Genomic DNA, 14,415 nt, shown 5'->3' with positions numbered 1-14,415 from the left:
GGCAGTGCATAATGGAGTTTTGAGAAGAGAGCTACTGTACTCCAGACCCTAGAATGGTAGATCCACAGACAACTTGCACCATGTGCCTGGAAAATCCACAAACACTCAATGCCAGCCCATAAAAGCAGTCAGGAGAGAGGCTGTGTTCTGCAAAGTCACAGGGACAGAGCTGCCCAAGACCTTGCGAACCCACCTTTTGCATTAGTGTGACATGGATGTGAGATGTGGAGTCAAAGGATATCATTTTAGAGTTTTAAAATTGACTGCCCCACTTGATTTTGGACTTGCACGAGCCCAGTAACCCCTATGTTTTGGCCAATTTCTCCTATTTGGAATGCTTTATTTACCCAATGCCTTCATCCCCATTGTATCTAAGAAGTAACTAGCTTGCTTTTGATTTTAGAGGATTATAGGCAAAAGGGATTTAGCTTGTCTCAAGTGAGACTTAGGACTGTGGACTTTTTGGTTAGTGAAAAAATGAGTTAAGACTTTGGGGGACTGTTGGGAAAGCATGATTGCTTTTGAAATGTGAGGACATGAGATTTAGAGAAGCCAGGGGTGGAATGATATGATTTGGCTGTGTCCCCACCAAAATCTTAACTTGAATTTTATCTCCCAGAATTCCCACGTGTGTGGAGGTACCAGGGGGAGGTAATTGAATTTTGGGGCCAGTCTTTCCCATTTTATTCTTGTGATAGTGAATAAATCTGACAAGATATGATGGGTTTATCAGGGGTTTTTGCTTTGGCTTCTCTCTCATTTTTCTTTTGCTGTCACCTTGTAATAAGTACCTTGCACTTTCCACCATGTTTCTGAGTCTTCCCCAGCCACGTGAAACTGTAAGTCCAATTAAACCTCTTTTATCCCCCAGTTTCTGGTATGTCTTTATCAGCAGCATGAAAATGGACTAACATAACCTGGCTCTTGGATGGCATTTCTGGACTTTGCCTGTTCCAGAATGGAATCCACTGCCCTGAAGAGAAAGTCCCAGGCCAGGAAGCATTCATCACAAGCTGACCGAAGAGCCCTAGATGCCTTGAATGAACATAGACAGTAGTCAGGCAGTACTCATCATAGACCTGGGTGGTGGTGGCTACCAGAAGAGACTCCTTTGCCTATAGACAATGGGGGAAAGAGTGGAAAGGACTTTGTCATGTGACTTGGGTGCCAGCTCAGCTGCAGTAGAAAAGATCACCAGATAGATTCCTAAAATTTCCAACTCCGAACTCTGGCTTCTGAATGGCAACTCTGGACCCACCTGCAACCAGGGGGAGTTCACTGCCCAGAAGGGAAGGACACAAGCTTACTGGCTTTGCCGCTTGTTGGCAGTAGAGCCCTAGGTCTCTGAGTAAATATAGATGGTAACCAGGCAGTGGTTATTGTGGGCCTTGAGACCCACATCTGCCCTGGCTTCAGGTTTAACCCAGTATAGTCCCAATGTTGGTTGTCATAGGGGTGCTTGTGCCATTCCGCCTCCGGCTCCAGGCAGCTCAGCAGAGAGACTCTGTTTGGGAGAATGTAAGGGAAAAGAACAAGAGTCTCTGCCTGGTAATTCAGAGAATTCTTCCAGATATTACCCAAGACCACCAAGGTGGTATGGCTACAAGTCTGCAAGAGCCACAGCATGATTGGACTTGCAGTTACCACTAATGCAAATATGACTGCAGTGACCAAAAGGTTGGATTACAATACCCAAGTGGCTTTGAATACCTGGAAATCCTCCCCAAGTGGGATAATTACAAACAAGCCTGGACTATGAAAACTACAATAAATACCTAATTCTTCAAAGCCCAGATGCCAATGAACATCAACAAGCATCAAGACCATCCAGGAAAGCATGATCTCATAAAAGAACTAAATAAGGCACCAGTGTTTAATCCTGGGGAGAGAGAGAGAGTTCAAAATATCTTTTTGGAGGAAACTCAATGAAATTCAAGAAGACACAGGGAAGGAATTCAGAATTACAATAGATGAATTTAACAAACATATATAAATAATTTTAAAGAGTAAAGTAGAAATTCTGGACTAAAAAATGCATTTGGCATACTAAAGAATATGGTATGTGCTCTACTTAAGACGTAACAAGAAACTATAGTTTCCCCCCCAAAATTGCTTCTTATGTATAATGGATAACCATCTTTTCAACATCGAAAAATTATTCTCATACTGTTAGCCAATAGACAGTGAGATACTTCTACATACTTTCAGTTTTGTTTTGTTAACAGCCAATCATTGACTATAATATTATTGCAATGTAATGTATTTAGTACAGGTTTTCCTAGAATATTATATTTCTTTCCTAGAATATTACATGATATATAATTCCAATGTATTAGTCAGTATGCTTAACTAAAATAGCCACCATTAAATCTTATTCCTTAATGCATAAAATAACAAAATTTTAGAAAAATGTTAGTTTCTATTACCTATTTACATTATGACAGAAATATAAGGATAAATGCTGATTAACTGTTATAATTCAACACTATTTAATATAATATTTGATTGTACAGAAGATGAGTAGTTTTCTAGCTGAGTGGTTTATAAAATGGCTAGAGTCACACATTTAAATTGATCATGAGCTTGTGTAAATTTGAATTAATACAACTGATTTCTCTCATATTTTCTTTTTATAAACATCACTTTCTTTACCTTAGCCAAACTAGGGAAGCATTTATAAAAATACCTATAAATAATTATATATATATATATATATTTGAATGATATTACTCATGAGATTTTATACATGAAAGCACACTGGATATTGCCCAATAATTACTTTCACTTATTTGAAAATTATTGTTTACATTTAAATTTGATACATTACAAATATCTTCCAGTAATGAATTAGTTTGCTAGGGCTAACATAACAAATTCGACAGCCTGGGTGGGTTAAAAAACAGAAACGTATTTCCTCACATTTTTGAATGTTTTAAGTCTAAGATCACAGTTTCATCAGGATTAGTTTCTTTCCAAAGCTTCCCTCCTTGGCTTGTAAATAGCTGTATTCTTTCACCTTCACATGATCTTATTCTGATGTATGTGTATCCTAATCTCCTCTTTTAAGAACAACAGTCGTATTGGATTAAAGCCCACACTTACAGACTTCATTTTAATTTGACTACTTCTTTAAAGGCTCATTTTCAAATATAGTCACATTCTGAGGTGCTGGGGGTTAGGATGTCAACATACAAATTTTGGGGGAACACAATTCAGTTATAAAGATTAACCAGCATCCTCTGGTTATGCTGTTTTAACTAAAATATATATTAATAAAATCATGCAAAATTATATTGAGATTTTTCTAGTGTTAAATAGAGGCCATCATATTAAAACATTACCATTAAGACATGTCCATGAATTTAAGGCTTATAATCTGATATAGGAATTTGTTGTGGGAAAAAAATACGCATATGCCAAAGGACTTTGTTTTTTGTTTTTGTTTTTGTTTTTGTTTTTTTGCCTTCCCAGCATTTATTTATCTCCCTTTCTCAAGTGAATACATAGATAATTTGTATTCTGGTCAACCATATGGTTTCAGGAAGTCTACTGATATGGTGTCTGCTCCACTGATGTAAGCAATGAGCACATTACACAATCTACTTTATTCCCATCACTATATCAAGTGGTCCAGACTGGGACTAATTTTCTAGAAGAGGAGAAAACAGAAAACAAACAAACAAAAACCCTTTTCTAGAAATTAGTCCGGTGGGAAAGAAAGATTCTTTCATATATGGTTGTGAATATGTGAGTTGTGGCCCAAGAATTTGTGATGAATATGTTTATTCCAGGTTAGATTTGTTAGAAGATGATTATAAACTGGAGTTTACATAAAGATGTATACTAGGCTTTTTCTCCTCCCCGCCACCCTGCCTCCTTCCCTCTTTTCCTCCCTCCTTCCCTCCCTCCTTCCCTCCCTTCCTCCCTTCTTCCCTTCTTTCCTTCCTTTCTTTTCTATTATAACAAATTACCATGAACTGGGTGCTTCAAAGAACAAAAATTTATTCTCATAGTTTTGAAGGCCACAGGTCTAAAATTAAGGTGCAAGAGGGGTTAGGCTCCCTCTAGATGCAAGTCTAGAAGAAAATTCATTTATTGCCTCTTGCTTAAGGTGATTGTTGGAATTCCTTGACTTATGGCTGCAACTCTCTGTCCTATCTGCACATCACCTTTTCTCTGTGGTTGTCTGTGTCAAAATTAACTCTACTTCTCCCTTAGTAAGAATATACATGAGTGCATTTAGGCCCAACACAATATTCCAGGATAAATTATTCTTTTCAAGATATTTACCTTAATTATTTATTTTGGCATGTAAGGTAATATATTAATACATGATTTGCTATATAAGATTATATTCATAGGTTTACATAATTAGGAAGTGAATATATATTGGTGAGCGGGCACATTTTTAGTCTAACATGAAAAAAATAGTAGGGATAACATGTAGGATTGAGCAGAATTAAAGACTGGGCTATGATGTCATCTCAACGAGGACCTCAGTCAAACTCACAGTGGTAACTGAACCAATGGCCTTACAGCATTGTCCAAACGTGAGATAAACTGAGCAGGGTTCTCTAACCCTCATCATCCAGTTATTAAATGAAGCCTTCTCCAGAAAGGATACATCATATTGGGTGAGTGATTCTTGCCAGTTGAGGCAATTCTCAAAGACGGCTGAAGACTATTTGTTAGTTAGACTCTCAGCAGCTGATAAAACACTTTCTGTATTCCAGAAGGAGAAAATGCTGGCATTACATCACAGCATTCACCAAAATGTAAATTCACAGGAAAATATGCTTGAAAGCCAAACAGAAACAAATGTATGATTTAGGTTTGCCAAGCTCTAGATTCAAACTGATTACATCTTTGAAAGTCTTCCTTTGATTCTGAAAGTGATGTAAATTCCTTTGCTGCAAATTTTTGCTTAGAGTACATACAAAATGTGTTTATGCCGTGTCCAACTAGTCCAGAAAAAAATAAAAATATACAGAAATATGTATATTTCAAAGCTAAACAATAAGAATTGCAGGAAATGTATTAAAAAGTGTCTCCTTATTATAGGTATTAAGTTTAGTTGCATAGATGATTTTTCTGTTACTACCTAAAATCCTTTACTTGATAACATTTTCACATTATTGTCATAAGCAATACAACCACTGAAGGCTAGCCTCAAAATACTGTGGTATAATGCTGCTCCACATGTTTTCCCAGAGAAGTAATCATCATTCTCTTATGTGTGCTGTTAGAAATGCAAAATCTTGGGCTCCAACTTGTGTCTTCTGTATCAGAATCTCAGAGTGGTGGCTCAAGAATCTTCGATTTAATACATGCTTTGATTTAATAATACACTCAGGTTATTCTTGACAGAAGCTTGTGTTTCAGATTTATTTTTACTTTTGGTTTTTGTTGCCTTTTAATAGACATGTATTTGTGATTTAATCTGTGTTTGCCTAATGATTAAATATATTAAGCATTTTTATATCCTTATTTGGTAATATATCTCTTAAATTCTTTGCCCATTTTCTTTGCATTGTTTGTTTTCTTAATATTGTGTTTTGAGAGTTTTAATATACTTTAGGATCAAGTCATTTATTAGGCATATAATTTACAAATATTTTCTCTCAGTTTGTACCTTTTCACTCTCTTAACTTCATGTTCTGTAGAACCAGAAATTCTTAATTTTGATAAACTACAAAGAATTTTTAATGTATCATGCCTTTAATATCATAACAAAGAAAATTTTCCAAAATCAAGAGCAAAAATATTTCTTCCTATGTTTTCTCCTAGAAGTTGTGCAATTTTACATATGTGTCTCTAATCAACTTTGAGTTAATTATTTTCTAGGAGGCAAAATAGAGATTGTGGTTTTTGCTTTTAAATGTTTTTGCACATGGGTAACTAACTGTCTCATAAATTATTATTCGTTCTAAAACAATTTTTGAATTGATATTACACATTGTCCAAAACTAATTAACCACATATAGGTGGATCTATCTCAGGATGTTATTTCTTCTTAAAATGTAATAGACAGATAGGTAGATAGAGATATATAATTACATATATATATATATAATTATATATACATTTTTTTCTATCTCATGATTAGTACAAAAACAGACCAAGACCAATGAGGCCACAAAATATACTACAGGGTTAGTAAAGTCCACTTTATTGTTTCATTGACTGATATGTCTTTTTTTCTTCAATACTATACTGCATGGGTTATTGCAGATTTAAAGAAACTTTTGAAACAAGGTGGTTTGAGTTATTTGAGTATTTTTGTTTTAAAATTGTATTTTTTAAATAGCCAGTAATTTGGCTATTCCAATTCTTCTGTTTAAATATAAATTTAATAATCAGTTTTGCAGTTTTTTCAAAACATCTACTTAGGCATTTAATTGGGGTTGTAATTAATCAACTGGTCAACATAGGAAGAATTGACATTTTAGCGTTATTGAATCTTCTGAAATTGTCTGAAAACACATTGCTCCTTCACTTTGGAAAGATGCTATGACTGAGTATAGAATTTAAATTGACAGATTTTTATTTCAGCCCCTTAACAATGTCACATTGTCTTCAGACTTATATTGCTTTTGTTGAAAAATGAACTTTATTTCTTATTCTTCATCCTTTTATGTAATAAGTTATTTGTTCTTTGGCTGCCTTCAATATTTCCACTTGTCTTTGTTTTTTAACAGCTTTCATGTTATTTCGTTGTTGCTCTTTTGTTTTGCTGGTCATGTTTTTTTGAGATTTGGGGTGCTTTCTTAGATAATTGGCTCTTGTTATATTTCATTAATTTTAGAAACATTTTTGCAATCATGTTTTTAAAACATTTTCTCTATTTTTCTGTTTTATCAGTTTTGGATTGCAACTACATGTATATTAAATGAAACCGATAGTTAGATAATGACATACCATTAAAAATATCTTGGATTTCTGGCCGGGCGCGGTGGCTCAAGCCTGTAATCCCAGCACTTTGGGAGGCCGAGACGGGCGGATCACGAGGTCAGGAGATCGAGACCATACTGGCTGACACGGTGAAACCCCGTCTCTACTAAAAAATACAAAAAACTAGCCGGGCTCGGTGGCGGGCGCCTGTAGTCCCAGCTACTCGGGAGGCTGAGGCAGGAGAATGGCGTGAACCCGGGAGGCGGAGCTTGCAGTGAGCTGAGATCCGGCCACTGCACTCCAGCCTGGGCGACAGAGCAAGACTCCGTCTCAAAAAAAAAAAAAAAAAAATATCTTGGATTCTGTGTTCTGGATTCTTTCTACTTTTTTCTTTGTTCTTCAATTGTCCAAGTTTTACTATCTGTCCTCGTTTACTCATTATTTCCACAAAAGTGTCAAGTCTACTGAGAGTTTTTTTTGTCATTGTGTTACGATGTTTTGCATTTCTATTTTCCTTTTATTTTTTCTAATTGTTTTTATCTCCCTGCTGAAATTATCTATCTCATCATTCATATTTTTCACATTTTTCATTGGAGCCTTTAATAAATAGTTATTTTAAATCTCTTAACAGATACTTCTAGCATCCACACTTTATCTAGATCTGCTCCTATTTATCAGTATTTCTCTTCACAGCTCTTGTTTTCTTAACAGTTTGTTTGCTCATATGTTTTTATGAAAAGGTAAACATATTGCAAAGTACAGTAAGAAACAGATGAAGTTAATTTGTATTTATGCCTGGAAACTAGCATGCTTTATCTTTGAATAGACCTTTACTGTGGAGGCTTGAGTTGGTCTTGTCGGGAATTTAGTTTGGATTTTACTATTGCTAACACATGTCCCGTACGTTTCAAATTCCATCAATGCTAACTTTTGCATGTTTTGTGAATAGATTTTCCAAAGAGTGTTGTTCAATGTCTGCAAAATACTCAGCTTTAAGTTTTCTCTTTGTAGCTATATCTCAAAGAAGATCTTTTTTTTTAATTTATTTTTTATTATTATTATACTTTAAGTTCTAGGGTACATGTGCATAACGTGCAGGTTTGTTACATATGTATATTTGTGCCATGTTGCTGTGCTGCACCCATCAACTCGTCACCACCCATCAACTCGTCATTTACATCAGGTATAACTCCCAGTGCAATAACTCCCCCCTCCCCCTTCCCCATGATAGGCCCCGGTGTGTGATGTTCCCCTTCCCGAGTCCAGGTGATCGCATTGTTCAGTTCCCACCTATGAGTGAGAACATGCAGTGTTTGGTTTTCTGTTCTTGTGATAGTTTGCTAAGAATGATGGTTTCCAGCTGCATCCATGTCTCTACAAAGGACAAAAACTCATCCTTTTTTAGGGCTGCATAGTATTCCGTGGTGTATATGTGCCACATTTTCTTAATCCAGTCTGTCACTGATGGACATTTGGGTTGATTCCAAGTCTTTGCTATTGTGAATAGTGCCACAATAAACATACGTGTGCATGTGTCTTTATAGCAGCATGATTTATAATCCTTTGGGTATATACCCAGTAATGGGATGGCTGGGTCGTATGGCACATCTAGTTCTAGATCCTTGAGGAATCGCCATACTGTTTTCCAGAATGGTTGAACTAGTTTACAATCCCACCAACAGTGTAAAAGTGTTCCTATTTCTCCACATCCTCTCCAGCACCTGTTGTTTCCTGACTTTTTAAAGATCGCCATTCTAACTGGTGTGAGATGGTATCTCATTGTGGTTTTGATTTGCATTTCTCTGATGGCCAGTGATGATGAGCATTTTTTCATGTGTCTGTTGGCTGTATGAATGTTTTCTTTTGAGAAATGTCTGTTCATATCCTTTGCCCACTTTTTGATGGGGTTGTTTGTTTTTTCTTGTAAATTTGTTTGAGTTCTTTGTAGGTTCTGGATATTAGCCCTTTGTCAGATGAGTAGATTGCAAAAATTTTCTCCCATTCTGTAGGTTGCCTGTTCACTCTGATGGTAGTTTCTTTTGCTGTGCAGAAGCTCTTTAGTTTAATGAGATCCCATTTGTCAATTTTGGCTTTTGTTGCCGTTGCTTTTGGTGTTTTAGACATGAAGTCTTTGCCCATGCCTATGTCCTGAATGGTACTACCTAGGTTTTCTTCTAGGGTTTTTATGGTATTAGGTCTAACATTTAAGTCTCTAATCCATCTTGAATTAATTTTCATATACGGAGTAAGGAAAGGATCCAGTTTCAGCTTTCTACTTATGGCTAGCCAATTTTCCCAGCACCATTTATTAAATAGGGAATCCTTTCCCCATTTCTTGTTTCTCTCAGGTTTGTCAAAGATCAGATGGCTGTAGATGTGTGGTATTATTTCTGAGGACTCTGTTCTGTTCCATTGGTCTATATCTCGGTTTTGGTACCAGAACCATGCTGTTTTGGTTACTGTAGCCTTGTAGTATAGTTTGAAGTCAGGTAGCGTGATGCCTCCAGCTTTGTTCTTTTGACTTAGGATTGTCTTGGAGATGCGGGCTCTTTTTTGGTTCCATATGAACTTTAAAGCAGTTTTTCCCAATTCTGTGAAGAAACTCATTGGTAGCTTGATGGGGATGGCATTGAATCTATAAATTACCTTGGGCAGTATGGCCATTTTCACGATATTGATTCTTCCTACCCATGAGCATGGTATGTTCTTCCATTTGTTTGTGTCTTCTTTGATTTCACTGAGCAGTGGTTTGTAGTTCTCCTTGAAGAGGTCCTTTACATCCCTTGTAAGTTGGATTCCTAGGTATTTTATTCTCTTTGAAGCAATTGTGGATGGAAGTTCATTCATGATTTGGCTCTCTGTTTGTCTGTTACTGGTGTATAAGAATGCTTGTGATTTTTGCACATTAATTTTATATCCTGAGACTTTGCTGAAGTTGCTTATCAGCTTAAGGAGATTTTGGGCTGAGACAATGGGGTTTTCTAAATATACAATCATGTCATCTGCAAGCTCTCCACACATTCCCCCAATAGTAGAATGCTGTCACTTTTTTTCCTGGATACTTGTTAACTTTTGAAAGCGGATGTGGACATTGTCTGTTACTCTGAGCCTTTGTTTTAAGAAAGTGCATTCCTGGGCTTCAAGAGGGGGCTTATTTTATGATTCCACACTTTCCTCATTCTGTACCTATCACTGATGTATTCCAAAGATATAGGCTTGTCTTTGTTTTGTTTTGTTTCCTTTTGTTTCATTTCTCCAATGGTATCTGTTTCCTAAGTTACGTTCTTCAAGAAGATATGACTTTCTCTCAGTGGATTAAAGCTTTTGTTTGATTGAGAAAACAGATCAAAGTGGAGTATTTTCCTTTTCTTTCATTGACTATGGTCTCTCTTCCTCATCCTGTACCACAGGGGCTGTAGGGGATGCTTTTCTATGAAGTCTCATGAAATTTCTTCATGTCTCTAATCTTTACTATTATGGGTGCATAATGAGAGGAATGGAGAAGAGCCACATGTGGGTAATTGCACTGTATCTGTGTTTCTGAAGAGTTGCAAAGTCTCATGCCACCCTAAACTCTGCCTGTATCAATTTGTTAAATATTTTAACTGCATTATTTTCACTGGCACTTGACATCCATCCCAGGTAAACAGGAGCTCTTATCTTCTTTTTCCTTAGAGGTAAGTCTCATTCTTGGATTTCAGGTTAGTTGATTTTCCTCTGATCTCAGTTGCTTAATGGGCTCAAGAAAAATTGTGATTTTGCCTATTAAACAGAATATTTTTGTTATTAGGTAAAGACTACTGTTATTTCCATTTTTCTACACCTTAATGAGAGCTGACAGAGTCTGAAATCTGAAAAAGTTTAGCTAATTCTGTATGAACATAATGTCTAATGTCTCAAATTGGTCACCAATTTATGGTGGGGAGAAATAAGGGTTACCTACCTAATTCAAATTGTCCAAACACAGACAGGCTGTCACACACACACACACACACACACACATGCACACACACACATACACACAATTTAAATATGGAGAGAGAGAGTAGTGAGAGAGAGAGAGAGAGACTGATATATCTGAAAATTAAATATTTAGCAGGAATTATAGGAAGAGAATATGGAATTTTTATTTTTGCCAGAGTGAGATAATTTAGGTGCTTCTTAATAACTAAATTATTTCTGTGGAAAGGAAGTTAAATGGGTTCACTATGAATAGAAGTTGAAAAATCCACTAAGGGTGTTTGCTCTTAGTCATGATAATCATGTTAACTAAAAAGTAGTGTAAAGCCCTTACAAAATAAATAAAATATCTTTACTATAGTCTCATGAATGAAAACCGTATCTCAAGATTGGTTTTTTACTCTGAAAATATAGGATAATCAGAGAGAAAGAGAATTAAGAGGGAGAGTTTTCTTATGATGAAAGCCTTAATGTTAGGTGACTGGTACCTATCTTTCCCCCATAGTTCTCTGATGGTACATATCAGCATACAATATTTAAGAAAAATAGAAATGCTCAAGTCTTATCCCATACCCACTGAATTTAAGAGCTGGAGGATGGTACGGAAAAGTTCTATTTTTATAAATAACTCAGGTAATTTTTTCATTCAAGAAGTTTGTAAAACTATTGTCTAGGCCAGTATCAGACAATAATAAGAATTAAATGTTCATAGAGATGAGAAAATAAAGAGGAAATTATTTTATTCATATGCAGATTAGTGAGAAATATGCAGACCCAAAATAATTTATTTAGGAAAGAGAACCTTGAAAGAAGTGCATCAGATGACTCTTAAAATGAAAGCAATAGGCATTCAGAAATATTAAGGAGTGTACAATTAAAGCTTTACATAGACCTTTACAACAATAATTGAGTAACTCTTCCTAGAAACTGGGACACAAATGCCAAATACCATTAAAAAACCAGAACTGAAACTAAATCATTTGGAAGTTTTGAAAGAAATAAATAAAATTTTCCTTGTTTGCAGATAATATGATCTTATACAAGAAAAACTTAAAGAATCCACAAGAAAGCTAAAAGAACTGATAAAAAAAATCAAGTAGTGTTGCAGGATACAAAATCAGCATACCAAAATTAGTAGAAATTCTATACATCAAAGTGAACAATGTGAAAACGAAATTAAAAAGTAATTTCATTTACAACAGCCAGGCACAAAATTAAATACCTAGGGAATTAACTGAAGAAGTGAAAGACCTCTATAAAAAAAGCAAACAAACAAACAAACAAAAAACACTGGTGAAGGACATTAAAAAGAACACAAAAAATGAAAATATATTTTACTTTCATGGATTGGAAAAATCAATATTGTTACAATGTCTATACTACCCAAAGCAATATATAGATTCAATGCAATTCCAATCAAAATACCAATGCCATTCCTCATAGAAATAGAAAAAAAAATTCTAAAATTTATAAGAAAGCACAAAATGCCCAGAATAGTCAAAGCTATTTTAAGCAAAAATAACAAAACTGGAGGAATCACATTACCTGGCCTCAAATTATACTACAGCACTATAGTAATCAAAACAATATGGTACTGGCATAAAACTAGGCACATAAACCAATGGAAAAAATAGAGAACCCAGAAACAAATTCATACACTTACAGGCAACACATTTTTAACAAAGGTGCCAAAACCATACTCTGGGGAAAGACAGTCACTACAATAAATGGTGCTGGGAAACCTGAATATCTATGTGCTGAAGAATGAAACTAGATCCCTATTTTTTGCCAAATACAATAATCAAATCAAAATGGATTAAAAGTCCAAATCAAAGACATCAAACTATGTAACTACTAAAAGAAAACATTGAGAAAACTCTTCAGGATATTGATCTGGGCAAAAATTTGCACAAGCAACCAAAGCAAACATTGACAAATGAAATCACAAGTTTAAAAAACCCTCTGCATAGCAAAGAAAATAATCAACAAAATGAAGAGCCAGCCAATAGAATGAGAGAAAATAGTTAGAAATTATCCATCAAACAAGGCATGAGTAACAGAATATATAATGAACCCAAACAACTCCACAGAAGAAAAAAATAATAATCTAATAAAATGATGGGGAAAAAATTAGAATATACATTCCTCAAAAGAAGACATACAAATGGCAAACAGGCATATGAAAAACAGCTCAATGTCACTGATCATCAGAGAAATGTAACTCAAAACTACAATGTGATATGATTTCATTGTCATTAAATTGGCTTATATTCCAAAAGACAGACAATAACAAATGCTGGCTAGGATGTGGAAGAAAGAAAACTTTTGTACACTGTTGGTGGGAATTTAAGTTAGTACAATGATGTAGAGCAATTTGTAAGTGTATTGAAAAATTAAATTGACGTACTATGTGATCAAGCAATGCTACTGCTAGGTACAGACACAAAAGAAAGAAAAACAATATATTGAAGAGATACCTGCACTGTTATGTTTGTTGCTGCACTATTTATAATAGCCAAGATTTGAAAGCAACCTAAATGTCCATCAACAAATGAATGGACATATTAGGCTGTTTTCATGCAGCTATAAAGAAATGCCTGAGACTAAGTAATTCATAAAGAAAAGTGGTTTAACTGATGCACAGTTCTGCATGGCTGAGGAGGCCTCAGAAAACTTACAATCATGATAGAAAGAGAATAGGAAGCAAGGAATGTCTTATTTGCCAGCTGGAGAGAAGAGTGAATGAAGTAAGAACTGCCAAACACTTTTAAAGTCATCAGTTCTTCTGAGACTTCCATCACTATAATGCAAAGAGCATGGGGAAAACTGCCCCCATGATTCAATCACCTCCCACTAGTTCTCTACCTTGACACATGAGGATTACAATTTGAGATGAGATCAGGGTGGGAACACAGAGCCAAACCATTTTATTCTGTCCCAGGTCACTCCCAAATCTCATACTCTTTTCACATTTTCAAAACGACTTATGCCTTCCCAATAATCCTCCAAAGTCTAAACTAATTCCAGCATTAATTCAAGTCCAATTTCAAAGTCTTATCTGAGTCAAGGCAAGACCCTTTTGCCTATGAGCCTTTAAAATCAAAAGCAAGTTAGTTACTTCCAAGATGCAATGGAGGTACAGGCATTGGCTAAATGTTCCTATTCCAAATCAGAGAAATCAGCCAAAATAGGCCGCATGAAAGTCCAAAATGCAGCAGGGCAGTTACCAGATTGTAAAACTCTTAAATAATCTCCTTTGACTACAGGTTTCACATACAGAGCATTATGATACAAGGGATAGGCCCCACAACCTTGGGAAGTTCCAACCCTATAGCCCTGCAGGGTACAGCCCCTGCAGCTGCCTTCACAGGCTGGCATTGAGTGCCTGCAACTTTTCAGGTTCATGGCACAAGCTGTTGGCGGATCTACCTTTCTCGCATTTGGAGGATGGTGGCCTTCTTCTCACAGCTCCTCTAGGTAGTGCCCCAGTAGGCGCTCTGTATGGGGGCTCCAACCCCACATTTCCCCTCTGCATTGCTCTATTAGAGGTTTTCCATGAGGGCT

The sequence above is a fragment of the Theropithecus gelada genome, chromosome 2 (genome assembly GCF_003255815.1).
Source record: "Theropithecus gelada isolate Dixy chromosome 2, Tgel_1.0, whole genome shotgun sequence".
Classification (NCBI taxonomy): Eukaryota; Metazoa; Chordata; class Mammalia; order Primates; family Cercopithecidae; genus Theropithecus; species Theropithecus gelada.
Note: the sequence above shows the minus strand (reverse complement) of the source record.